Source organism: Thamnophis elegans, chromosome 3 (assembly GCF_009769535.1).
Source record: "Thamnophis elegans isolate rThaEle1 chromosome 3, rThaEle1.pri, whole genome shotgun sequence".
Lineage (NCBI taxonomy): Eukaryota > Metazoa > Chordata > Lepidosauria > Squamata > Colubridae > Thamnophis > Thamnophis elegans.
Genome location: NC_045543.1, coordinates 46,050,003 through 46,077,177, shown reverse-complemented (window position 1 = coordinate 46,077,177; position 27,175 = coordinate 46,050,003).

The window sequence follows — 27,175 nt, the reverse complement described above, 5'->3', positions numbered from 1 at the left end:
CGAAACCGAGCAACTTTGTCCGCTAAGAACTGGACATAATCCTCAGCCCTACCCTGTAAGGGGTCCCCCGTATCCCTCCTATTTAGGAGGGAGTGGGTTATCCTAAACAGGGCGGCTGGGCGGGACTCAGCGGACGCAACCAAGGTGGCAATATACGTTCTTTTAGCTGTCCTCAATGCCCTGATATATTCCTTGGTGCAAGTTGTTAAAAGTGCTCGGTTCGATTCGGACTTATCGGACCTCCACAGGTGCTCTAGGCGTCTCCTCCGGCGCTTCTTCTCCTGGAGTTCCTCGGTGAACCAAGGAGGTCTCCGGGATCCGCCGACCCGGAGGGGCCGTAGTGGCGCAATTCAGTCAAGGGACTCCGATGCTGCCGAGTGCCAGGCAGCAACCAGTGTCTCCGCCGAACTGTGGGCGAGAGTATCAGGAATAACCCCAAGCTCTGTCTGGAACCTCAGAGGGTCCATAAGTCGCCTGGGGCGGAACCACCTGGTCGGTTCCTCCTCCCTACAGTGGGGGTTTGGCCTCCGGAAGTCAAGCCTCAGTAGGCAGTGGTCTGACCACGACAGGGGTATGATCTCATTACCCCTCAGACCAAGATCACAAGTCCACTGCTCTGAGAGGAATATGAGGTCGAGCATGTGACCCGCTGAATGGGTTGGGCCCCGAATTACCTGGGTCAAGCCCATGGCTGTCATGGAGGCCATGAACTCCTGCGCCCCGTCAGAGTGTTCACCGAGCGAAGGCAAATTGAAGTCCCCCAGGACCATAAGCCTTGGGAACTCAATTGCTAGCTCGGCTACTGACTCGAGGAGCGAGGGGAGGGCTGCTGCAACGCTGTTGGGAGGCAGGTACGTTAGCAGCAGACCCACTTGACCCTTGAGGTCCAACTTCACCAGCAGGGACTCACACCCGACAAGCTCCGGAGCAGGGATCCTACGAGGTGCTAAAGACTCCCGGGTAACAATAGCCACACCGCCACCCCTTCCCTGGGCTCTCAGCTGATGAAGCACCTGAAATCCGTCTGGGCACATCTCTACGAGGGGGACTCCTCCCTCCGTGCCCAGCCAGGTTTCAGTAATACATGCCAGATCTGCCCTCTCGTCTAAAATTAAGTCCCGGACGAGGGGAGCCTTGTGAACCACAGACCTGGCATTTAGCGACAACAGCCTGAGACCAGGGTCCTGATTACTCGCGCCATCTGGCCTTGGAGTGGGACTCATAGGGCCAGAAGGAGGGATCTCTGTGATGTAGCGAGCCCTCCTTCCCCGGTAATGGCCAGCCCTAAAGTCCCCGCCATATCTGCCCCTCCCTGTTACGACCATAATGCTCCGGCCCACTCCCGTGCCCATGGTCCCCCCAGGCACCCCAGTGACCCCCGCATTCCCCGGCAGGTCCTCCGAATCAGGCATACTCATCCGTTCACCCAAACAATCCCCACGTAATGATTAAAAACACAAAAAGTACAACAATAATAAGTAATAAAAGTGGGCACATTCGCTCAATCACATACATATCCCATACAAAGAAGGAAAAAAAGAAGAAAGAAAAGGGAGGAAAACAAGAGAGATTACGCAGCTTATTAGAAATGCGGTTCAGGTAGCTGTGCACCAACCGTGGGATATGATAGCAGTGTTCCGATATCTCAGGGGCTGCCACAAAGAAGAGGGAGTCAAGCTATTCTCCAAAGCACCTGAGGGTAGGACAAGAAGCAATGAGTGGAAATTAATCAAGGAGAGAAGCAACTTAGAACTAAGGAGAAATGTCCTGATAGTTAGAATAATTAATCAGTGGAAAAACTTGCCTCCAGAAGTTGTGAATACTCCAACACTGGACGTTTTTAAGAAGATATTGAATAACCATTTGTCTGAAGTGATGTAGGGTTTCCTGTCTAAGCAGGGGTTGGACTAGAAGACCTTCAAGTCACTTCCAACTCTGTTAGTCTATTCTATTCATCAGTGAACAATCAGCAGTTCTCAGAAGTCAACTCAGAATTATATGCAGTTGTGAAAGAACTAACAGTAGGAAGTGAGGCAGGGAATATATTCAGATCCTCACTGATGGAAGCAACTCTAGATAGTTTCCCTCCTAATCTTAAAAAAGTGCCAGGTGCAAAACATCAGGTCCAGATGTGAAGGTCCAGATAAACTGATTTATTGCTGGACAGCCTATGTACAGCAATATAGTTAATTATCACTGCTAAGTGTTACCTGTAGGTAAGAGTCAACAGCATTCAAAGGGGAGGGGGGACTTAGCTTACTTATGACTATGTAAAGGTTCTGGGTCAGGGGTGTCCAACTGGTGGCCACCGTAGGCCCACCCCAGCTCTACAAAGGGGAAAACATGGAGATATATCACGTGATCGCAACGTGATGCCGCGAGTTTGACACCCTGTTCTAGGTATATCCCTCTTTAATTCTACCCTCAAGTTCTGCCACTGCTTCCCTCACAAAAGGCTACTCAGATGTCCCGCAGTAATGTGATCTCATAAATTCCAATGGCTCAGGTATTCAGCTTCCTATTTTGTCACTTGTTATTGTGAATCTTTCAATAAATCTAAATATGCCTTTCCAAAATACTGGAGTAATAATTATTTCATAGACCAGTAGGAGGAGCCATAAAGTAAGGTGTGTAATATATGCAAAGAACAATCTCTCTCCTTCTTTGGATTGCAGTAACTGTCATCTTCACAACTTGCTAGGATATTATGAGTAATTACTTAGGCGGAATTTACTGGAGAGTAGTAGTTTCAGCACTTACATTTTTATAGTGTTCTACTCTTATTATATTCATATTGTTGCATTGTTTAATTCTTTCTAACATTGTAAGCAGCCTAGGGTTACTTTATGGTTGAGATGGGTGGCAAATAAATTCAATAAGTAAAATAAATCACTGTCACTTCTAAGGGCCTCTCTTTGCTTGTATCTATCAAGACAAACAAGCCCTGGCAACAACTGTGCTATGCTCCCTATGAACATGGCTTCATCTCACTCTCATTTACATAGTTGCCTAAAACCATCCAGGTATATATTTATAATTAAACTGGGGTTTACTCTGTGAAGCCAAAAACAATCTACAGCAGTTTCAAGGTATGCAAAATTTTGTGTGCTATACCAACTATCTGTCAGTGACCCAATAGTGGTGGGTTGGTTGCCCTGCCACTTGAGGTTCCTCACCTCTAAGTTCCAAAAACTACATGTGATTGCCGTCTTAGTGTTTTGTTTTGATTGTTTGTTCGTTTGACATAGAATCTTTACTGTATTCAGTGGAATTGTGGGGATGCAAAGAGCCTAAGCCCATACTCTTGTGAATGCTGAAAAAGCAGGAGAGTATATTTATTTATTTTGTTCATGTATTTATTTGTCAACATGTGCAAGGTAACAGGTATTGTATAGACATGGACATTATTGCATGAGATTGATACAAATAGATGGATATAAATAAGTATAATATGGCCATGAACACATAAAATGAATGGGGACAGTAGCAGTGGTGGGATTCAAATAATTTAACAACCGATTCTCTGCCCTAATGATCAGCTGGGTAGGTGTGGCTTGGTGGTCATGTGACCATGTGGGTGTGGCTAACTCAACATCACTCACGTCAATGGGAGCTTTGCCTTAGCTGTTACAATGTAATAAGGGTTAACGGGAGCAGCAATTTCTGTAAGCAGGGCAATAAAGATTCGGCTAGAAAGAACACCAGAATGTTTCCTTCCTGCTTTCCTTACAGGATTAGCCCTGTAAAATGGGGGAAAAAACAAAATGAGATTTCTTCCAACAACCGGTTCTCTGACCTGCTTAGAAAGTTAACAACCAGTTCTCCCAAATAGGTGCGAACTGGCTGAATCCCACTACTGGACAGTAGGCACATTGGTGTGCTTATGCATGCCCCCTTAGGGATCTCTTAGGAAACGTGTGAGGTCCACGGTGGACAGTTTAAGGTTAAAGATATGGGGGTTTGAGGAACTAACAACAGAATCAGGAAGAGTGTTCCCGGCACTGAGCACTCTATTGCTGAAGTCATATTTTCTGCAATCATTTGCCAATCGCTTGGAAACAAGTTTCCAAACTTGGACAAATCAATTTTTGTGTCCCTCATACATTTGTGGAACTATATTATTTATTTATTTGTTTGTTTTGTATCTTTCCTTTATTATTTGTGTAAGTAATTCAAGGCACAAACATACCTGATACAGCTTTCTCTTCCTATTTTCACCATCTCAGCAACCCGCCTGTGAGAGAGATGGGCTGTTAAACTTCAATTGATTGATAAATAAATACTTACCGTCAGGTGGGTTGGGCTGAGAGAGAGAGTAACTAGCCCAAAATCAGCCAGCCAGTTTCCATGCATAAATTGGAACTAGAACTCATGGTCTTCTGATTTCTAGGCCAGCACCTTAACCACTACACCAAACTGCCTGTATTTATGCCTATTTACATAATTCATCTCTCTTCATGAATGAAGGAAAAAGGAAACAAGGGCCACAAGGGATATCTCTGCCTGGAGGGAAGCAAATAGTCAAGAAAGTAGCCAAGGCCATGTGATTGAAGCCCCACTCTTTTTCTTTTCTTTTTTTACTGTCCTTGGATTCAGTTTGGTATGTATTTTCGAGCTAATGGCATGCACTTACTATGTTACAAGCTGCCCCATCTTTTCTTGAAACAGCAGTTTCATTGAGATTTGGGGCAATATGAAAATTTGAAAATAGGTTTTAAAAAGTGATTATCTGATAAATTTATTTGAAGGCAGATTAATCAAATAAAATGTCTTAATTAATTAACAGGTCTTAATTCCAGTGTGAAATGTGTTTAAATAGTTCTGCATCATTTTGAAATGCAAGGTAGCAAATAGCATGTATACGTGATTTATAAGAATGTCCTCTCAGCTTCAACACTGTTAGCCCTCAAGTAAGGATTTACTTCTGAATGACATCGTCCCTGCATGGTTGACTTGCATTTAATTGAGAAACCTGAACCTAACTGTTGCAGGATGAATGATAGCTGTTTACATATTTCCAGCAAAAGTACATTTTATTTCCTTGTTGTCCATTGGCAGTTTTTACAGTAAACATTTACTGTTTGGTTTTGCCACAACCTGTCTTCTAAATCATATGATAAATGGTGTTCCAATCCTCTTTCAAATAAGAAGGACCTTGATATATTAGTTATGGCAATAGAAAAATAAAGACAATCTGAAAATTAAAATCTAAGTGAGTGATGACCTAATAAACTGCTTTGATTTGATGGTACAGTGGAATAGTCACTTCATACCAATTTCAGACATCACAAAGAAGTGCCCCAACTACATTGCTATAAGATTACCACCACCACAGGTAGTTCTCGACTTACGACCTCAACTGAGTTCAAAATTTCTGTTGCTAAGCAAGATATTTGTTAAGTGAATTTGGTGCCAATTTACGACCTTTCTTGCCATAGTTATTAAGTGAATCACTGCAGCTATTAGGTTGGTAACATGGTTGTTAAGTGAATATGGCTTCCCTGTTGACTTTTTTTTGTCAGAAGATTGCAAAGAGGATCACATAATGTGGAACCTGCAACCGTCATAAATATGAATCAGTAGCCAAGCATCTGAATTTTGATCACACGACCACACAAATGCTGCAATGGTCATAAGTATGTAAAATGGTCATAAGCCACTTTTTCAGTGCTTTTGTAACTTTGAAGGGTCACTAAATCAGGGCTGTCGAACTCGTGGCTTATGGGCTGGATGTGTCATGCACTGGCCACACCTACTTCCAGTTTAGCGAAGGGGGGGAAGTCCCGATACATCACATCCGCGATGCCTTGATGACCCGGGCTTGATGCTCCAATTTCCAATTTTCCAATTTTAATAGATTTGTATGCCGCCCAATCCCGAAGGACTCCGGGCGACTTACATAAAAACAGTTTAAAAGTATTTAAAAAGTTTAAAAATACAAGACAGGAACAAATTAAAAGAAGGACACAACATGCACTCGATCTTAATGGGGCTGGAGGTCAATTAAGATCAACAGCCCCAGGCCTGCCGGAACAGCCAGGTCTTAACAGACTTACGGAAGGCCGAGAGAGTGGGGAGGGTCCGGATCTCAGGGGGTAGATCGTTCCAAAGGGCCCCTGCACTAAACAAACTGTTGTAAGTCAAGGACTACCTGTACATCAAATGTAGGCAAAATAGGGACATCACCACAGGAAGGCAATTCCTGTGTATCATTAGCTACAAATTTGCATTTCTCCATTTTATACTTTCTCCATTTCTCCTTCCCCATTTTGTAATTTGTGGAATGGGAATGAGAAAATCCAAACATGCATGCTAACTTCAGAGTAACCACACTTCATGTGGGAAAGAGGACAGAGCTTATTAGAGGTGAGATCTTCAGTCGAAACATTATTTCATTCTGTAATTGCTTAGTGATGATCTAACTTCCTTCCACACAAGGACAAGATTGTGAATCACGGGGATAAATTACCAAGCCATTTCAGGATTTTTTTTTCCATGGGAGCTATAAGAAAAGACCTTTAAAGATTAATGGTGATTCTAAAATGCAAAAGACAAGGGAAGGGCATGGCAGAATTACATGCAGGCACTTGCAGGTTTGTTAAAAGTCTGATCTACAGATGGTGTCTGTCAGGTGAACTCCAGGGAAGTCAAGAGAGCTGAGCGGAGCTGTCCTAATTGGAAATATGCTTCTTGACTTTGCCAAAATGGAAGACAATAAAAGGCTTGTTCCGAGGGAGAGCAAGGTAAAGAAAATCTTTCTGACCGAGGTTCCTGGCTTCTCTTGCTTCTGCTTCTGCCCTTTGTCCCATTCCATTCTTTATACATGAAACCCAAGGGGAAAAAGGTGAGGTCACATCAAGGGTGCTAAAGTGGAAACCTTAAGACAGGCCCTTAAGGAACCCTGTGAAAATACAAAATGATGCCTCCAAGCTGGTGGTCTGTTTTATAACAAGCTGTCTTGCTTCAGAGCAAATAAGCATATGACACTGCCCCAAACTAAGCTAAAGTTAAATAAAATCAGTCATAGGAAGAAGTCCACTGAGTCTCAGAGAAGATGTAACAAGGCACATTGCAGGCATAAAATCCTCTTACACCTTCACTACCAGTTCAGAACCAGGAGCGCGCACAGTATTTCTGCACATAAGCAGAGCGTCCGCGATGATATCTGGGCAGGTGGGTGGAGCCTCCTGCTGCTGCCACTACCAGTTTGCCTGAACTGGGGCGAACTGGCAAAATACCACCTCTGGCACATTGGTGTTCCTGATCACCATCCTAGGGAACGAGGCTTTAGAAATAAAAGATAGAAATAAGGCCTTGTCATAAATAACCCTCCAAAGGCTCCAATCTCTATATGGTCTCTGTTTCTCTTGATATCTATCTCATGTGGGCTAACTACCAAGGTTATGGGTAAGAGCATCTTCTGAGCAGTCATGGTTTCATGTTTCCTGGAGAAAATCCATCTATCTAACCTCAAGGAATATGGTTTCCCTTTTAGAATGGACTTCTGCTTGGTCAACAATATGTTAGCCAAATGTTCAGCTCTAAAGATTGTCCTATTGTCCTCAATTTAAGACATTGTCTGGAGTCTAAGTATTTGTTCAGCCTAAGTCTAATATTTAAAGAATGTCAAGACCAATGAACAGGAAAGGTCAGTTGGCTCTTCATCAACAGACTAAGCAAGCACTTGATCATCATCTTCCCTACCAAATTAAGTGAACTGTTTTGCTATTAACAGTCATTATTTCTCATTTGTATCTAAGCATCTACATATTTTTGTCTTTCTTTGATGCATTTCTCCTACGTAATTAAGTCACTCTACTAATTTATTGCCAAAAGCTTGTTTTTATTCTGAGATTCATGGCAATTCCGCACAACAACCTTCTCTCCAATGCTGCCGCTGGCTGATTCTTAAGCCAACCTCAGAAATTCCAGTCTGGGTTTGCAGTTAGTTGAGCAAAGGGGCTTGTTGATTCTTCACCTGGACTGCAGCCATTGTGAGATCTGATTAGTCATTAGTCTTGCCCTTCCCATCCCTGCAGGGAAGGCAAATCTTGTTGGTTGGCTTCTGCATCAACTGGTCTACTAATGCTTGTCTTTTCTTTTTCGGAATTGTTCTTTCTTCAATAGTTCCTGTGCTTTGCCCCCAATGTTTGCACACCTGGATGCCTTCACTCCCCCAACCAACTCCCACTTCCCTCATTATCTCATTTGGCACTAATAAAGACTCTTCCCTTTTTTTCCTCCTCTCTCCCCCACGCCACGTACCAATATAGTTCCATACTTTAATAATCAAAGCAGTAGACAATAGATTTGCTTGTTCTTTCCTACTTTCCCCTTTAGGTCTACAAAAACTTAGTGGCAAAGAAGAACTGATCTTTTAGGTTCTAGAAGCAAAGTAACAATGTAATTTAAAGATGTGTTTGAAAATTAAGGAACAGGAAGGGAAGCTTTGCAAGACTCTGGGTAGACAATAGAAAACAAGGGGAACATGAATCCAAAATGGTACCTGCTGGGAAACATGATGGCTGAATGGAGCATAGGTTTCTAGAATTGATGATAAATCTTTCACTTAACACATCATTCTTGGATTAATTACAAGCTTGGTGGTGATGGTTTATTCTGCAAGCTTGTTGCTTTGTTTCTGAACGTTTCACCACCAGGCTAGGTAATATCATCAGCAGAACTTCAGCTGCAGTGTCTTATTTCAATTCTCTTTGGCCTTTATAGGTCTTATGTGGTCAGAAGTTACCTGAACAACTGGTCACATCACATGAAGGTCATCTGGTGGTGAGCTCACCCTGGCTGGAGGTCATGTGAGTCAGCTGGTGGTTGATGCCATCGTTGGTTGATCACTGATTGATCCGACTTCTTACAGACTCATAGACTGGCTGCTGATTAAAGCTTAGTAAACATAAATGACAACAAACAAAACAAAAACCAACAATTCATGACTAGCAGAGAACATAGAGGCCAACAACCTCAGTCAAAACAGCTGGACAAGACAGTGACCATAATGCCAGGCATTATAACCAATCAGAGTTGAGGCTGCTCCTAGAATGCAACAAAGCTCTGGAGACCATCTACTTTGAAGGACTTAACAAAGTTGGGAAAAAAGGCATGGAGCAGGTTATTAATTGGCGATTGATTGTTCTTCTTTCACTGATTAGTTTATTAAAAAAAAGAAAAAAATATTTTTAAGCTATCTATTTAGGTATGGGAGGGCATGAGTTATGACAGGACAGAACAAACTGATTGTCAGCCTCTGCTTTGCTGCTGTTTTTCGGCTGCCATTGAAACAGGGAGGGGGGCATGGTATTTGGGAAGGGAATCATTCTGTACTGGAGGACTGTTTATTAGGGAGTTATTCTAACCATCTCTTTGCACATGTGGGGGAAGGGAGTTTCCCGCCAAGGCCAACTGTCCAGCATTCCATCCTGATGATGATTTTTGAAGATGCCTCCCACCTGACAGTTGGGTGAAATATGATTGGACTATGGACTGGGGTACCAAGGGGAGGGGAATGAATCTTGTATTGATACCTATTGCTTTCGTGCTTTTTTATTCAGATTCAGCTTTGCTTTGCTTCTAATCATTTGTAGCCAGTAAAAGTACACTTAATTCTGAAATATGGAGTTGAGTGGTTTCTTTCTTGATTATTAAATGAAGGGGCAGGGACATTGATAATAATAATAATAATAATAACAACAACAACAACAACAACAACCCAAAAATCAGGTGGCAGAGGATTATTACAAGTGAAGCAAACAGTGGAAGAAGAAAAACATGCACTGGCTGATTATTTAAAAGAAAGTCAAGAACATCTATTAATCGAAGTAAAGAACAAAAATCTACTGAAGGCCCAACAGACGAGACAAGAATACAGAAAACATGTGATAAAATCAAGAATGGAGAGTTGGCAGAACAAAGCACTGCATAGCCAATTTCTGGAAAAAATAAAAGATAAAGTGGACAGTGAACAAACTTGGTTATGGTTAACAACAGGTACATTAAAGAAAGAAACAGAGTCACTAATCCTGGCTGCACAAGAACAAGCTATCCGCACAAATACCATTAAGGCCAAAATTGAAAAATCCTCTGATGATGCCAAATGCAGACTTTGCAAAGAAGTTGATGAAACTGTTGATCACATACTCAGCTGCTGAAAAAAAAATCCCGCAGACTGATTATAAATTGTGGCACAATTCAGTAGCACAAATGATCCATTGGAATTTGTGCAAAAATTATAATATTAAAACAGCAACAAACTGGTGGGAACATCAGCCTGAAAAAGTCACCGAAAATCAGATGGTCAAGATCTTGTGGGATTTCCGTATACAAACCGACAAAATACTGGCGCATAATACACCAGACATCACACTGGTTGAGAAAAATAAGGTCACAATCATAGACATCGCAATACCAGGTGATAGCAGGGTCGCCGAGAAGGAACATGAAAAAATTGCAAGATACCAGGACTTAAAAATCGAAATTCAACGACTATGGCACAAACCAGCAGTGGTAATTCCAGTGGTAATTGGCACACTGGGTGCTATTCCAAAAGCACTGGAATTACATTTAAAACAGTTAAAAATTGACAAAATCACCATCAGTCAAATGCAAAATGCAGCACTGCTTGGATCTGCACGCATATTATGAAAATACGCTACGACGTCCTAGGCCCCTGGGTGGGGCCCGACTAGTAACCAATGCCAAATCCGGCGAAACAACTGGCCGCTGTGATACAATTGTATAATAATAATAATAATAATAATAATAATAATAACAACTCTGCCGTTGCCGGTCCCAAGCCTGGATGAGAAAGGAGGAGGGTTGGGGTCAGGTTGGCAACTGGCCCCATAAAAAAACCCTGCCAACCCATACAATACGGTGAAAGAAACGAATAAAAATTTTATACCGCATCGGTCGTCGCGCGGGTTAACAAGTGCCACAGCGGATGTTGGGGTCCCTGGACATCCGTCGACAAGTGGGCTACAAGTGGACCAGCCAACAAAACGACAAAAATATAGTGCAGATGAAAACCGTGCCATAATGGCCTGTTACTACAACTCAGAGCCAGAAAAAAGAGGTTATTTAAAGCGAATGTATGAATTATGGAAACAACAATATCCAGATTCAAATGTTAGTGAACAATGACTAGCAGATCAAAGGTGATTTATTATACGGAATAAAGTGTTTAGTGAAGTTGAACTTGAGGAAATTCAGGCAAATTGCAAAACCCAAAAAACAATATCACAAGCAGAAATAACTGATATTCAAGACACAACTAAAGACATTATAGTAGAACTCCCAGAAGAAGCTCTTGGGGAGGAAATAACACCACCACCACTAGAACCAGTTATCACTGAACCAACGGATGAACTAACTCAAAAACAAAAAGAATTGAAGGATAAGATCATGGAGCATTTTCTGCTTAATGAGGAAAGGCAACGTTTACCATCACTAAAAACTGTGCCTAAGAAAATTTTGGCCCCTATCATGAAAATGGTTAATGCAGTGTTTTCAACAATTGAATCGGGATCCATCTTGGAAATGAACCAGTTAATGTACAGTGCAGCTGTAATAGTCACTAATGAACTAGGTATTAAAATCAGAGTATCTAGTCACACAACAGAAAAAGCATCAAAGCTAAAGTGGAAAATCTGATTAGAACAAAAAGTCAAAAAATTAAGGGCAGATGCTAGTAACTTAAAGAACATTCATGAGCAACGGCTTAAAAATAACAAAACCATAGATCGGCTAATCAGAAGATATAGACTGGATACAAGAAACATCAATGAAGCTGTAGAGATTGTAAAACAGCGGATAACAGCAACAGCTAGAAAAATTGAAAGATATGAGGCACGAATCATCCAATATAAACAAAATCAGCAATTTCGATCAGACCAACGGCGTTTTTATCAAAGTCTTAATGTGAATGGTGACACCAAAAGTGAAAAAACAGAAAAGCAGGCCACAGTTGAATTCTGGAAAGAATTGTGGGAAAATGCAAAGGACTACAATAAGGAAGCAAAGTGGATATATGACTTTGAGAAAAGCATTGGCAACAAACAAATGCAAGTATTAGAAATAACAACTGAGATGGTCAAAAATCGAATAAAAAAGGTAAAGAATTGGACATCACTTGGAAGGGACCAATTACATGGTTTCTGGCTCAAATATCTGACCCGTTTACATGCAATATTGGCCAGCCAACTGAATGAAATTTTACAAATTGATGAATGGTTGACAACTGGAAAAACATACTTGATTCAGAAAGATGCAACTAAAGGAACAACACCTGAAAACTACAGACCAATAACATCCTTGCCAACAACCTTCAAATTACTCACAGGCATTATTGCAGATAACATGATGGATTATTTGGAAACAAACAACATCTTGCCAGTAGAGCAAAAAGGCAACAAAAGAAGGAGCAGGGGCACAAAAGATCAGCTTCTAATTGATAAAATGATATTAGAAAATTGTAAGAACAGAAAAACGAACTTGAATATGGTCTGGATTGATTACAAAAAGGCATTTGACTCACTGCCACATAGTTGGATCATAAAATGCTTAGAAACAACTGGCATTAGCAAAAATATTACATCCTTTACTGAAAAGGCGATAAAACAATGGAGAACTGAGTTGGTAGTAGGAAATGAGATCTATGGAATAGTTAATATCAAGTGAGGAATTTTCCAGGATGATTCACTTTCACCTCTTCTCTTCATCATCGCAATGATCCCACTATCAGTAATCTTTAAAAAAATGAAATTAGGCTACCAAACAGCCAAAGAAGCTGAAAAAAGTTCGCATTTTCTATATATGGATGATTTGAAACTCTATGGAAAGTCAGAAATAGAAATCCAATCATTGACAAACACAGTCCGAGTATTCAGCACCGATATTTCAATGCAGTTTGGCATGGAAAAATGTGCCACTGTATCCATAAAAAGGGGCAAAATCACTGCATGTGAGGGAATTGAAATGCCCAATGGCCAACTAATTAAATGCAACGAAAAAGAAGCCTACAAATACTTAGGCATTCTGCAGTTGGATAATATCAAGCATGGAGAAGTAAAAACTATTGTCAGGCGAGAGTACACCAACAGAGTTAGGAAAATTTTGAAATCTAAATTGAATGGTGGAAATACAATCAAGGCCATAAATACCTGGGCAATACCAGTTATAAGATACACAGCTGGTATAGTTAACTGGACACAAGCTGATTTGGACCTTTTGGACCGAAAAAACAGGAAACTAATGACAATGCACTACAGTTTACATCCACGTGGTGGTACTGATAGACTGTACCTGCCCCGAAAATCAGGTGGCAGAGGATTATTACAAGTGAAGCAAACAGTTGAAGAAGAAAAACATGCACTGGCTGATTATTTAAAAGAAAGTCAAGAACATCTATTAATCGAAGTAAAGAACAAAAATCTACTGAAGGCCCAACAGACGAAACAAGAATACAGAAAAGATGTGATAAAATCAAGAATGGAGAGTTGGCAGAACAAAACATTGCATGGCTTATTTCTGGAAAAAATAAAAGATAAAGTGGACAGTGAAAAAACTTGGTTATGGTTAACAACAGGTACATTAAAGAAAGAAACAGAGTCACTAATCCTGGCTGCGCAAGAACAAGCTATCTGCACAAATGCCATTAAGGCCAAAATTGAAAAATCCTCTGATGATGCCAAATGCAGACTTTGCAAAGAAGTTGATGAAACTGTTGATCACATACTCAGCTGCTGTAAAAAAATCATGCAGACTGATTATAAATTGCGGCACAATTCAGTAGCACAAATGATCCATTGGAATTTGTGCAAAAATTATAATATTAAAACAGCAACAAATTGGTGGGAACATAAGCCTGAAAAAGTCACCGAAAATCAGATGGTCAAGATCTTGTGGTATTTTTGCATACAAACGGACAAAATACTGGCGCATAATACACCAGACATCACACTGGTTGAGAAAAATAAGGTTACAATCATAGACATTGCAATACCAGGTGATAGCAGGGTCGACGAGAAGGAACATGAAAAAAATTGCAAAATACCAGGACTTAAAGATAGAAATTCAACGATTATAGCAATAGCAATAGCAGTTAGACTTATATACCATTTCATAGGGCTTTCAGCCCTCTCTAAGCGGTTTACAAAGTCAGCATATTGCCCCCAACAACAATCCGGGTCCTCATTTTACCCACCTCGGAAGGATGGAAGGCTGAGTCAACCCTGAGCCGGTGAGATTTGAACAGCTGAACTGCAGAACTGCAGTCAGCTGAAGTAGCCTGCAGTGCTGCATTTAACCACTGCGCCACCTCGGCTCTTATGGCACAAACCAGCAGTGGTAATTCCAGTGGTAATTGGCACACTGGGTGCTATTCCAAAAGCACTGGAATTACATTTAAAACAGTTAAAATCGACAAAATCACCATCAGTCAAATGCAAAAAGCCGCACTGCTTGGATCTGCATGCATATTACGAAAATACGTTACGACGTCCTAGGCCCCTGGGTGGGGCCCGACTAGTAATCAATGCCAAATCCGGCAAAACAACTGGCCGCTGTGATACAATTGAATAATAATGAACACTGGACGTTTTGAGCAAATTCCTCTAATATCATTATAAATATGAACTAGACAACTGGGACTTCTTCCTGATTCTCAGTGCCTTGATGGTAAATATTAATGGTGAAAGATAAAAGTAAAAATCCATAAGTGCCTAAGATAGGAAATTTTAAAAGGCTGCATGAAAAATAGAAATAGTACAGCAAATGATCTTGATATAAAATATCACTCGTTCATTCTGTTAGCCTTAATGATGGGTGGAATAATTGGATGAGGCAACCAAGAGGCAATATGTCAAGTTACTTGTGGAAATTTGTGCAATGGGTTAGCTCCTCAGACAGTTACACAAATTTGCTCAATGAAAAAAACCATCAATGGTCAAACTCAGTTTTGATAGATTTGTCAAACCAAGAAGCACTCTTCTTCCCAATTTCTGGCACCAGGTATTAATGCCTTGCTGAGTCTCTGACATGCTATTAAGGAGACAGGGAAGAATGGCAGATATTTGCCCTTAAGCACAGAAAGATAACAGAGCTAGCAAATGGAGCACATTAATAATTTCTACAATAGTTATGCAACTGGAAGGAGGGGGGGGGGAGAAATACACCGAAACTGAAAACATAGCATATGGCATTGTTTCATGTTGTAATATAGACTGTACCATACTTTTTCAGATTTGAAATAAAATAGGCTTATTTATTAAAAGATTTTTTCTGAATAAAACTCAACTGTTCATTTAAAAGAAAGAGAAAGAGCAGATCATAGAACTGGAGAAGCATACAGTATTGCTTTAAGGATGTTTTGCATGAAAAGGACCATTAAAATGATGTGCTCAAATTAGTTTAATTCCCTCTACGATGATAGGACTTTTCAACATAAGAACAGGACATGGCAACCATCTTGGGTTGTTATTTATTGGATTTACTTAATGTATGTATCCTAATAAAGAACTATGTTGCTCTTCCTTGTGATCGTTTTATCTCAATCCTTCAGGTTTCTCAGCAAAGTTCTAGTCTATGGTATAAGCATTCGATGTCATTTTAAACCAGGGGGGCAATTTTGATCGGCTTGTGTATATTTCTGAAGAACAAGCAACTTTCCTCTGATTCCCATGGCCCCTAAATTTTATTTCTTCACATACATTCTCTAAAGCTTCCTCTGACTAATTCTGGAAAACAACTTGGGGGCTTTGCTTCCCATCAGTTTATAAGTAAAAACACCCAAATAATAATGCAAACTTTAAACTGGTCTATACATAGTTTTTAACAAAGCAAAACCTGTAAACTCCCCCCCCTTCTCCTCCAATATGTTTCTCTCAAAGAAAAGCCATTGTTATAAGTGAGGTATTATAATTCTGGATGGGCATGCACCTAAGACTAATACAGCTCACTAGCGTTATATTTTCAGTCCTTAAAAAGACTATGAAAGGCATGTCAAAAGTAGAGACACAAAAACCGATACAGATTAACAGAGTTGGAAGGGATCTTGTAGGTCATCTAGTTCAACCCTCCACCCAAGCAGGCCATACACCATTTTTGACAGATGGCATTCCAGTCTTTTCTTGAAAGCTTCCACTGATGAAGCTTCCACAACTTCTGAAGGCAACTTCTGTTCCATTGGTTGGTTGTTTTCATTGTCAGAAAATTTCTCCTTATTTCCAGGGTGAATCTCTCCTTGATTAGTTTCCATCCATTATTCCTTGTCTGGCCTTCGGGTGCCTTGGAAAATAGGTTGACATGTCCCTCCTCTCTGTGGCAGCCCCTCAAGAATTGGAACACTGCTATATGTCTCCCCTGGTCTTTCTCTTCACTAGACTAGCACAAACATTTGAGACAGAGGGAAACAAAGTCCTAAATAGAAATCAGAGAAGTTTGAATTTTTGGGATATAAATTCCAAGATCTGTTTTCTTGTGAGTGAAAAAGTCATCAGAGAGGGCACTAATCTTGCAGAAGAGGTCATAGTCAATCATAACCTCATGTAATATTTCTTAAAGTTCTAAAAAAGACTAAAAAAGTTCATCATCCTGTGCCCTTAAGCATGGCATGAAAATGCTTCATGATGTCCACATAATGAAAACATATCATGAAGAAATCCATATGATGACACTTCTTTCTGTTTCCTAGCCTGCTGCAAAGGCAGCCTACAGTCCTACTTGTTGTTCTACCATTGGAGTGATCTTCTTTTCCCCTGTTATCCTGATATAGCTTTCCACAGGACAAATATACAACACTGCAATGAAGAGACTAGCAATGGCATAGTCAGGGACAAGGGTATGCCAGTTCCCATTGGCTTTTTAAATCTGCTGGCTTTCCCTACATATAGTCTCTAGGCATTGTAATTCTATTGCTATTTTTCTTTAAAACTGATAGAACATTTGAAGGTTGGACAGTAGAGGGAATTAGAAAAAACCAAAGTCCTCAATTACAGGAGAAGTCCTCAATTAAAGGAGACTTACTAATACAGAATGGAATAAAATATTTTAACATTTGACTTCTTAAACAATATTTTAAAAAATGGACCCAGAAGTTAATTTTAAGAGTTTCTACCTCTAAAGTTTAAAAGATGTTTAAAAGAGGAACAGGTTTTACTGGACAAAACTTAAACTGGACTTAGATTTTAAAATGGACTTAAAAATCACAGATTACAAGAAAGGTATGGGAAAAGATCTTATGCCGGACATACAATAGAAACCAGCTTATGTTTTCATTATTAAAAGGTACATACAAATAGCAAACCAAGACAATGACCTGGATAATCTTCCCATATTGGATATGCAAAGGATGCTTGTTAAAGTTTTGAAGAATGTTATGAGAAGGGATAAAGAAGAAATTAAAAGAAACTGAGTTTTAGGACATTATTTGAAGGGAGCAAAGATGAAGAAAAGAATACAAAGTTGGTTTATTTGATCAAGGTTAAAATAGATTTATTGCCTTGTTATCTTTAGCAACCCTCAATGGACTTTTGCTGAAATGACAAGGTTTTAAAGAGTTGTTTGTGGAACAAGAGATGAAATATGGGGAAAAGAGATTATTTGTTATATTTTTTTAAAGGTAATAAGTTACTAAAATTGCTGATAGTGTTGTGATGATGGAGGAAGTCATTTCTACATAATATTTCCTTTCTTTGTCTTTAAATTTTTTCTTTTTTTCTATTTTCTTTTTCTTTTTTGTACCTTCTATTTTTTATTTTTGAAGTTGTAATTTTTAATAAAATTACCATTAAAGTAGTCCACTGCCAGTTTTCCAAACATATTATATCAGCCATTATTTTTACTTTATTTTGCTGCTTTCAGTGTGTGGAATGATGTTGCATTTCATACATTCCATAGGATACTTCTGGTTCTACCAGTCACAAGTTTACTCCTTTGGTATAGTTCTATACCAATACCAAATATTAACAATAGAAAAGTTAAATATTACTATTGGTCTATTGATCTCATAGCTACTTTTAAAAATATCTTAAATACCCCTCTCACAGGAGAGTCATCTCATAGTTCTATAAGAATAATACAAGGGAGACAGAATGAAAATGAAAAGAACATGTAGAGTCACCCAATTCCACCACGTCACATATTATGGAGAACAGTGGGTTGTTTTCTTGCTGGTGGGTGATGGTACATGGAAGAGGAAAGGAGACCAAGAGATCTTTCAATTGATCACTTTGCTAAAGTGCTTAAAGCTTACTTGCATTGTCACCACACCTTATATGAACCTATTTTTCTGCCAATCCAAGAGAAAATTGTATTAATATAGCCATGTGAAAGACTTCAATATCAGGAGAAGGCAATTGTGATAAGCCACTTCTACATTGTTGCCAAGAAAACAGCATGTAGTCAAGAACATGTACAAAGCACAACATTGGTTTTTTTATGAATGAGCTCTTAAAATGAACTGGCGGTGAAGGAAGGAATTAATTAAATTAAAGGAGGTCTTTTTAACAACTCCTTAATCTGCAGCCATTGACTGATTATGTGTCATTAAGTTCATGTTGACTCTTAGCAACCACATAGATGGATTTTTACTTTGTGACAATCTTTCAGGACTCCCATAGGTGTGCCCATTGCTGCTGGAACTGAATCTATCCATCTTGCTGCTGGTCATCCTCTTTCCTTCCACCTTTCACAGCATTAGAGCCTTCTCTAGAGAGCCAGGTCTTCACATAATGAATCTTCAGGCAATAGCAGAGTGTCATGCTTAATTCCATAGCATGGTATCAGGTCCTCTCCCCCTGACAAATGGGCAAAATTACTATTGATGTATGCCTGGTAATTGGAATTTAGATGGCCCTCTGGAGGTGTTTGACAGGCTGCAAGGCAGCACTATCAAGCTGGGCAGAAACAGCACACACTTAGACACAATATTGGAATTCAACATTATGCAAATACAAGTAGTAGAACAAAGTGAAACTAGAGTCTTGGACTTTAAGAGAGCTAATTTCAATGAACTTAGAGAGAGCTTGGGAAAAATTCCATGAATGAGAATCCTCAAGGGTATTCTCAAGAAGCTTGGGAAATTTTGAAAAATGAGATTACAAAAGCCCAGTCTAGCACAATGCCAATGAAGAAGAAAAATAACAGCTCCCAAAAGAAACCAGCATGGCTGCATAAAGAACTATCTGACAAATTGAAAGACAAAAAAGATAAGTATAAAAAGTGGAAAGGGGGGAACATAACTAAGGCAGAATATCAACAAACATCCCGAGCATGTAAAGATGAAGTGAGGAAAGCTAAGGCTCACAATAAAGAAAGGCTTGCCACAAAAGTAAAAAATAACAAAAAAAGCTTCTTCCAACATGTTAAAAACAAGAAAAAGGTTAAGGAAACAATTGGTCCATTGCTGGGAGAAAGTGGCAAGAAGGTGACAAGCAACAGGGAGAAAGCAGAACTATTTAACTCATGTTTTGCATCTGTCTTTACACCAAGGGATAAAACAGCCCAACCTATCAAAAACAGCACCACAAAAATCAGATTAGGAACACAAGTTGAAATAGGGAAGAAAATGGTAAGTGAGCACCTGTCTACCCTAGACGAGTTCAAATCACCAGGACTGGATGGATTACAGCCCAGGGTTCTGAAGGAACTGGCAGACGAGATCTCAGAACCACTGAACTATATCTTTCAGAGATCCTGGAGCACCGAGGAACTACCAGAGGACTGGAAAAGAGCTGATGTAACTGCCATCTTCAAAAAAGGAAAAAAAATAGATCCAGGAAACTACAGACCTATTAGCCTGACCTCAATACCAGGAAAGATTCTGGAAAAGATAATCAAGCAATGAATTAACGAACACCTAAAAGCAAATAAAGTAATAGCCAAAAGCCAACATGGGTTTGTCAAAAACAGATCATGTCAGACTAATCTTATTGCATTCTTTGATAATGTCACAAAATTAGTGGACCAGAGGAATGTCGTCGATATAGTTTACTTGGACTTCAGTAAGGCATTTGATAAGGTAGACAATAACGTACTACTAGATAAAGTAGAAGAATGTGGGTTAGACAGTATCACCACCAGATGGATTCGTAACTAGCTGACCAACCACACTCAATGTGTATTCCTCAATGGAACTGCATATTCATGGAGGGAAGTATGCGGTGGAGTACTCCAAGGCTCTGTTTTGGGCCCAGTACTCTTCAACTTCTTCATCAATGATTTGGATGAGGGAATAAATGGGGAACTCATCAAATTTGCAGATGACACCAAGCTGGCAGGAATAGCCAACACTCTAGAAGATAGGCTAAAGATACAGAAGGATCTTGACAAACTTGAACATTGGGCACTATCTAATAAAATGAAATTCAATGGTGAAAAGAGTAAGGTTCTACATTTAGGCAACAAAAACGAAATGCACAGGTACAGTATAGGTGGTACCTTGCTCAATAGTAATAACTGTGAGAGGGATTTTGGAGTCCTAGTGGACAACCATTTAAATATGAGCCAGCAGTGTGCAGCAGCTGCCAAAAAAGCCATCACAGTTCTAGGCTGCATAAACAGAGGGATAGAATCAAAATCACGTGAAGTGTTAATACCACTTTATAATGCCTTTGGTAAGGCCACATTTGGAATACTGCATTCAGTTTTGGTCACCACGATGTAGAAAAGATGTGTAGACTCTAGAAAGAGTGCAGAGAAGAGCAACAAAGATGATTAGGGGACTGGAGACTAAAACATATGAAGAACGGTTGCAGGAACTGGGTATGTCTAGTTTAATAAAAAGAAAGACTGGGGAGACATGATAGCAGTGTTCCAATATCTCAGGGATTGCCACAAAGAAGAGGGAGTCAAACTATTCTCCAAGGCACCTGAGGGCAGAACAAGAAGCAATGGGTGGAAACTAATCAAGGAGAGAAGCAACTTAGAACTGAGGAGAAATTTCCTGACAGAACAATTAATCAGTGGAACAGCTTGCCTCGAGAAGTTGTGAATGTCCCAACACTGGAAGTTTTTAAGAAGATGTTGGATAGCCATTTGTCTGAAATGGTATAGGGTTTCCTGCCTAGGTAGGGGGTTGGACTAGAAGACCTCCAAGGTCCCTTCCAACTCTACTATTGTATTACCTGCAGGTTGTCTCACAGCCGACTGAGGGTCTGCTAGGTGCCCTCAAGTCAGACTGATGTGGTGTTACTGCAGCCCTAAGACTACTCCAGGCAGACAACTGGTGGACTCCCCAAAGCACCCTACTGCCACACTGGTTATGTATCGCACAACTAAAGATATTCACAGCTTGGTAAGGATTTTAATCTGATATTTCCTGCCTGAACAGGGGGTTGAACTAGAAGATGGAACCTTCCAACGCTGTCATTCTGTTATATTTCCTCATTTGTTCTGAATTCCACAAGTGGGGAACTCAGTTGGAGCTGGAAGATGCTGCCTTTCAAGAAGAGGGGATTAATAAACTCTCGTTTCTGCTGGGTTTCTGGTGGGTTGCAGGTGGTACGCCCTGGTACAGGCATATCGGAGCCAGCCCGGAGCACCAGACACCATTCCGGTATGTTGCTCCGGAGGGCCCACCCACCCGCTCAAGCTCCTTACTTGTGTTTTAAGGCTTCTGCGCTTCCACGCACGTGGAGCACCTGGAGCATCACAGAGGCACTAAGACATATGCGCATGCTGCACATGTGTGCATGCGTACTGAGCACATCCATAAGGACACTGCTGGGTCCATTCCAACTGGTAAACCCACCACTGTGCTGTCCCAATTGTACCCAAGCCCATCAACACCTCCACCCCACTACCAGTGCAGTTAAAAACTTTAGGCGAAAAAATGTATCATTTATAAGAAAGAGGGATTGGTTGGAAGCAGGTTTTACAACATATAATTCAAATATATAATTCTCAGTCCCGGGCAAGCTCTATAAAAACTGGTTCCACATCTTTTTCAGAGTGACTCATCGGAACAGAGAAAGATTGCCTGGAGATTGCTCTAATAGGTTAGCACCTTACACCATCATCCCTTCTTGGCTTCTGTGCAACTCAGTGTTAAAGATTTGCATTTTTAAGGTGAAGGTGAAGGCTGAAAACCTATGCTGCTTCTCTAGGAGTAAGACTTTTGGGATGCAATGGGGCTTATTTCTGAACAGATCAAAGTAGATTTATATTGTAAATGATTAAGTACATAAATCTTGTACTGGAAAGAAGAGAAAGGCTAAAAGTCTACCGGAAGCCGAAATAAAGGGAGAGAGAAAGAGAGAGTCTATATGATGATAATATTGAAGCCAGGAAAAAAATGTATTACAATCCAGATTATAATCTTCTTCCAATTTTCTGAGGAATAGTTACTGATACATATAGCCTGAAATCCAGGGGTACTTTTGTCCTTTCCTAAAAGATCCAGAGGTGGTATTCAGCCAGTTCTGACAGGTTCTGGGGAACCGGTAGCGGAAATTTTGAGTGGTTCAGAGAACCAACAAATAGGCTGGCCCCGCCCCTGCTGCCTCCCAGCTGATCTTCTTTTGTTGCCCTGAACAGGAGAACGGAGCTGGAAAGCAGGTTAGTCGGGTGGGGAGGGAATGGGGATTTTGTAGTATCCTTCCCCTGCCATGCCCACAAAGTCACACCCATAAAGCCACGCCATGCCCACAAAACCACGCCCACAGAACCAGTAGTAAAAACATTTGAATCCCACCACTGAAAAGATCTAATTGGTTGGGTTTAGCATATGTGAATCCAGTTATTTTGGTATACAAACCATGGTTGTTGGGTCACCAGTACATGTGAACAGAGCTCACTGGTTTGTTCAGTAAGTCACAGTTTAGCACCAACTGTCCTATCTGTTTTCAAATCAAGCAATACTGCAAGGGATGATCTGTAGGACTTTTTTCTTCTCCAGACCAAGAGGGAGGTGAAAACCACTTCCTATAAGTCCTGCTTTTGGTCCTAGTTAATTATACACATGCTTCAAATTCTCCAGTAAACCTGGGAGGCTCTGGGGTGCCACTCCCCAGGCTGCGTAATGCACCACAAAGTGATACTTATTAACACTGGGGTGTATTCTCATTAAATTAGCTCCATTAAAAAAATACACACTACGGAAACTAAAACAAGGGATATTTTTTAGCTTCTTTTTTTACTGTTGTCAGAAGCTTGGAAAGCTTAATGCAAAAGCTTTTCAAATTACACCTTTTGGCCCCCACTGTCATGTTTGATCTTGGATGGCTGGAATGTGGCAATGTAGGAAGAACACTAAAATGCAAAATGATTGACAAGTGGAAGGAAGGTTGGAACCTGTTTCTGGGAAGGGGAGTAGACCAAGAAAGGGGAAGGACAGAAGGAATCTTTTCAGCACTGGATTTTCATTTGCAAAACAATACCAAGAATCGCATTTAAAATAAAGAGAATTGGAATCTGGATATTCCTTTTTATCATTCCTGGAAATCCTTGTTCAGCTGATATTTTGTACATCCAGCTGCACTTTAATGAATGCAACATGGCATTACTTCAACAATGCATTGGAACCAAAGGTGTTTTTCAAGAGACGACTAAACTTCTTTCTTCAGAGCTGAAGAAGCTTCTTGGATGAGAAGCAAAACAGCTCCAAAGAAAATTAAGAAAGTCCAATTGCATCCCGAAAAAGCACCTTTGGGACAACTATGACCTGGATGACTGAGAATCTCCATAGACAAATGCACTGGAACATTAGGGCTGAGTTCATGCATCATGCTAAGTCATGGTTGAAAGATCTGCAGTTGTCTGGCTCCACGTATCAAACTAAGCTACTTGGTTGGCTTACAGCCAATGGACTGTAAGAGCAACCTTGAGGAACAAGAGTAAGAGCCTCAACCAAGACAACAGCCAGATAAAAGAAATTTGAGTCTAGGGCAGAAATTTAATTTGATAAAGTGTTTCAGACATGACTCTCTCTTTCTCTTTATTAGATAGAGAGAAGAAGGGAGGGAGGGGGGAAGCACATTGAGACTTGTTAAGATTCTGTTACTGTAACCTTATAAAAGTTGTTAGCAGTCGTAATTTTGGTTTCCTTATTCCATCTACCTCAAACAGTTGACAAGTGTGTGCCACTTTTTGATCTTCCATTCTGATCAACCCAAGCGCTGTAGCCTCTAGTGATGGACCATGAGAAGCAGCAGTGTGTGAGTCACTGATGCTATTCTTTGTAACCAACTACAGCTTTCTTGTAAAGAAAAGATAACTGTTAAGGTTCCATCTTGGAGTTCTATGGAATCCATTCCTAAAATGCTCTGAGAGACTTTCCCTTGTTTTTATGTACCTGGAGATGTCACATTTGCTAGGGATTCTCTAGGAAGCCAACAAGGTGAAATGATTCTCGAGTTCCTACATTCTCAGTAGGAAGGATTGATGCTAATTCTATTTTTGTTGGTGGTGGTGTTGTTAGTTACGAAGTCGTGTCTGACCCATTGCAACCCCATGGACAATGTTCCTCTAGGTCTTCCTGTCCTCTACCATCACCCAGAGTCCATTTAAGCTCACGCCTACTGCTTCAGTGACTCCATCCAGCCACCTCATTCTCTGCCATCCCTTTCTTCTTTTGCCCTCAATCTTTCCCAGCATTAGGCTCTTCTCCAGTGAATCGTTCCTTGTCATTAGATGGCCAAAGTATTTTGTTTTTTATCCCCAATTCTGCTTTTATCCCCAGACAAAAATCTTTGCTCAGCCAGGATTTTAATAAACTGTAATTGTGCTGTACCTTTTGCTGCTCTTGTTCTACTGTTGGCCTAGTTTTTAAAATAAAAACTTTAAAAACTTTAAAAGTGTAGGGTTTAATAGTTTTAATCCTATTGAATATCTCCATTTGGGAATTCATATCCTGATAAATAGCTAGGAAAACGTGGCCTAAGTGAGGGTACTTTACTTGTGTTCTCCACAAGAAAGGGATTAGACTCAGATGAAAAGAAAATCAGTTCCAAAAATCCAATATCCAGGAAGGCATTGCAGTTTGCTTTGAAAATAAACTTTGCTAATGTCTGCATAAATTTGATAGTGGTAAATATCAGACAAGCAAGGGATGAGGGTAAAATGCATGCGGAATGATTTACGTTGTTTAAATCCTATTAGAAGGGAAAGCCGGTCGGGATCATCTTAAGATAGAATGTAAACTGATTTTTGTGTAAAGTAATACTTGATTCACGCTGCTTAAATTTTACTAAGAAGGGAAAGTTTGGTTAGATTATTTTGAATTACTGTTTGAAAATAAGGTTAAGAAAGATTATTTACACTGTTTAAATCCTATTAGAAGGGAAAGTTTGATTATTCTTCTGTAAAGTAATATTTGAATATGTGGAATGATCCACGCTGCTTAAATTTTACTAGAAGGGATTATTTTTGAGCTAGATTGTATATTGATGTCTATACAAATTTGTACAAATGTTTATCTGAATACAAGGTTAAGGAAGAGGAACGGGAGAGTCTACAGGAGGTTGGGGTAAATAACAAAGAAGTAAGAGACGAGAATAAAATATAGATAGAATGACTTACACTATTTAAGCATAGATAAAGATGGGGGGCTGAGCTTAACACAAAGAGTTCTTTTTTAACAAGCTTGTGCTCAACCCAGAAAAGACCGAGTGGCTGTTGTGTTTTCCTCCCAAAGATTTGGCCAATAATCCAACACTCAGGCTGGGGGGTCAAATTTTACACCCCTCAGAGAGGGTCCGCAACTTGGGAGTCCTCCTGGATCCACAGCTGTCATTCGACCATCATATAGCGGCTGTGACCAGGGGGGCATTCGCCCAGGTACGCCTGGTGCGCCAGTTGCGACCCTACCTGAATCGGGAGGCCCTCACAACAGTCACTCGGGCCCTTGTGACCTCTAGGCTGGAATACTGCAACGTGCTCTACATGGGGCTCCCCTTGAGGAGCATCCGGCGACTTCAGCTAGTACAGAACGCAGCCGCGCGAGTGATTGCGGGTGCACCCCGATTCACCCGCATTACACCTATCCTCCGCGAGCTGCGCTGGCTACCTGTCGATCTCCGGATGCGCTTCAAGGTGCTATTGATCACCCATAAAGCCCTACATGGCAGTGGATCTGGATACTTGAGAGACCGCCTTCTGCCAATTACCTCCCTACGACCTATAAGATCTCATAGATTAGGCCTCCTCCGCATTCCATCGGCCAGCCAGTGTCGGCTGGCAACCACAAGGAGGAGGGCCTTCTCAGCAGTAGCCCCGACCCTTTGGAACGAGCTCCCCGTGGAGATTCGTACCCTCTCCACCGTCCAGGCCTTCCGCACTGCCTTGAAGAACTGGCTCGCCCGTCAGGCCTGGGGATAAGGATTCCTACCCCGCCCGAATGTTGTATGCATGTTGCTCATTATTTTATTATGTGTTGTTGTCTCAATGTTGTATTTCCCCCTTCCCTGGTTTTCTGGGAGCCGCCCTGAGTCCCCTCAGGGAAAAGGGCGGCCTACAAATGCAAATAAAACCTCTAAAACCTCTAAAGAGTTCTTTTTCTTTTTTTTCCTTTTTCTTTTTTCTTTTTTCTTTTTTCTTTTCTTTCTTTTTTCTTGTTTTTCTTTCCTTTAATATATTACTTTTATTTTTAATCCATACGAACACAAGATACTTTAGATAGAAGGCAGTGCCAGGTGTGGGCCCCGGGAAGTCGGGAGGATTAGGGATGGGGATTTATGGGGGGTGGGTGGGTGGGTGTTAACATAGTCTCAATAAGAACAAGAATGCACTTATATACGGTTGTTTTTTTTCCTTTTTTTTTCTCTTTTCTTTCTTTATATTTTTTTTTCCTTGGTTTATTTTACTTTTTATCAGATTAAACAACACTTGAATAAAGGCATACACCAAGGAGGGAGGTAGAGGGAAAGAAGAGGGAGGAGTAAGGAAGGAGTAAGGGGAATGTAAGGAGGGCGTGTTGGGAGTAAGGGGAGAAGGAAGGTTTGAGGGGAAAGGGAAGTAGGAGGGGAGTGTTAGAGGGAGGAAAGGAAAGTTGGAGGGGGTAGATGGGGTGTATGGAGGATGGAAGTGTCAGGTGGGGTTGTGAATGATGAGTTGTGTTTTCTTTTTTATTTTGTTTTATTTTTATTTTTATTTTATTTATTTTTTCTTATAGCAAATACTCTGCATATAAGTGATTGTAAAATGGAATGTGAAAATGAATAAAATATAT